Genomic DNA, 1,625 nt, shown 5'->3' on the forward strand with positions numbered 1-1,625 from the left:
TCTGTAAGCTTGGATATTCATGCATGCCTCCCCCTACTTCATGTCAGTTATGCACTTCATTCTCAGCTCTAGTCCCCAGTGGCTAGGTCAGTGTTCATGGGCTCAGGAGACCCAAGTCTCCTGAAACTTCAGACCAACCCACCCTTTCCCTTCTCTCTCTCATCTTAAGGTCAACAGGAGTCTATGGAACATGGCCAAACTCAGTCCATGCCCAAGACTTTTTTTTAGATAGACATGTATCCAGCACATATTATGAACCTGAAATGGAGTCAGGTGCTATAAAGGATAAAGATGACCTGGACAAAATCTAAACCCCACTGGAAGTAAAGACATAGAAAAAGAAGGGAAAGGAAGGAGAGACAGAGGAGACAGACCATTTGCTGCCACTAAAATTTCTCTTTGTGCTGCCATTTGATTTTGAGTCTCATTGAATGGAATTGGATCACAGTTCTTGTTTGATAAGTCTTAGAAATGAATGAGAAAACATGGATTTTATACACAAGTCCCAGAACTAGAAAAATTATTAAATATTTCATAGCTCCTTCCTTCTCACAGTTCCCAAGAAAGTGCCATGTGATTCTAGGTGCTGTTGTTAGTTGCTGATGAGGCAGCGCCAACGCATGGGATCTTATCTCTAGCAGAATGAAATGCTACCTGGTTCTGCGCCATCTTCATGACTGCTGGCATGTTTGAGTCCATTGTGTCTGTCCATCTCATTAAGAAATCCCTTCCTTTTGGTTGACCCTCCACATTGCCAAATACTATGGATATTCTTTCTTAAGACTGACTGATCTTTTCTGATGGCATGTCCAATGTAAGTAAGCCAAAGTCTCACCAGCCTTATTTCTACAGAGAATTCTGGTTGCATTTCTTCTAAGATGGACTTTTTTTTTTTTTTTTTGCCTGGCAGTCCATGGTATATTCAATATTCTCCATCAATACCACAATCTGAATGTAGTGATCCTAGGTAGGTAGGCTTTTTACATCTCTTTAGTAGTGTAGTGGGTTTTCAGTTGGGCTTCTAATTGCAAGACCAGCAGTTCGAATCTGGCAGCTGCTCCTTAGGAGAAAAATGAGGCTTTCTGCTCCCGTAAAGATTTACAGCCTTGGAAATCCCATACAGGGTTGCTATGGGTTGGATCTGACTTGATAGCACACAACCACCACCACCACTGTTAGCACTGTAGGATAAGCACTGAACTGTAAAGTGCAAGGTCAGAGAGGTCGTTATGAGTCAGAATCCACTGGACAGCACTCAACAACACTGTTTGATATGCATCAAGGGCAATGGAGAATCAATGGACAGCACACCACGGAGGTAATGAGAGCCACAAACAACATGAAGGTACGCAGAACCACTTTACTTCACAGATGAGTCAAGTCTCCATTTCTTGCTAAGAATGGGAGTCCAAGAATGAAGAAGCGGCCCTAAATGTTACTTTTTGTGTGAAGAACGAAGGCTTGATCTCAGCTTGTTTCAGGATTCCGATTTATCTCTATCAGAATCAACTCGATGGTCATGGGTTTGATTTGTATTTTTCACTGTTCCCCTCCACTATCACCCCCACGAATTCTTTCAGTTGTTTCCCCAAACAGCTTTCATGGGGGGTTGTGAAAGTCTTGAG

The sequence above is a fragment of the Chrysochloris asiatica genome, unplaced genomic scaffold (assembly GCF_000296735.1).
Source record: "Chrysochloris asiatica unplaced genomic scaffold, ChrAsi1.0 scaffold00019, whole genome shotgun sequence".
In the NCBI taxonomy this organism is placed as follows: Eukaryota; Metazoa; Chordata; class Mammalia; order Afrosoricida; family Chrysochloridae; genus Chrysochloris; species Chrysochloris asiatica.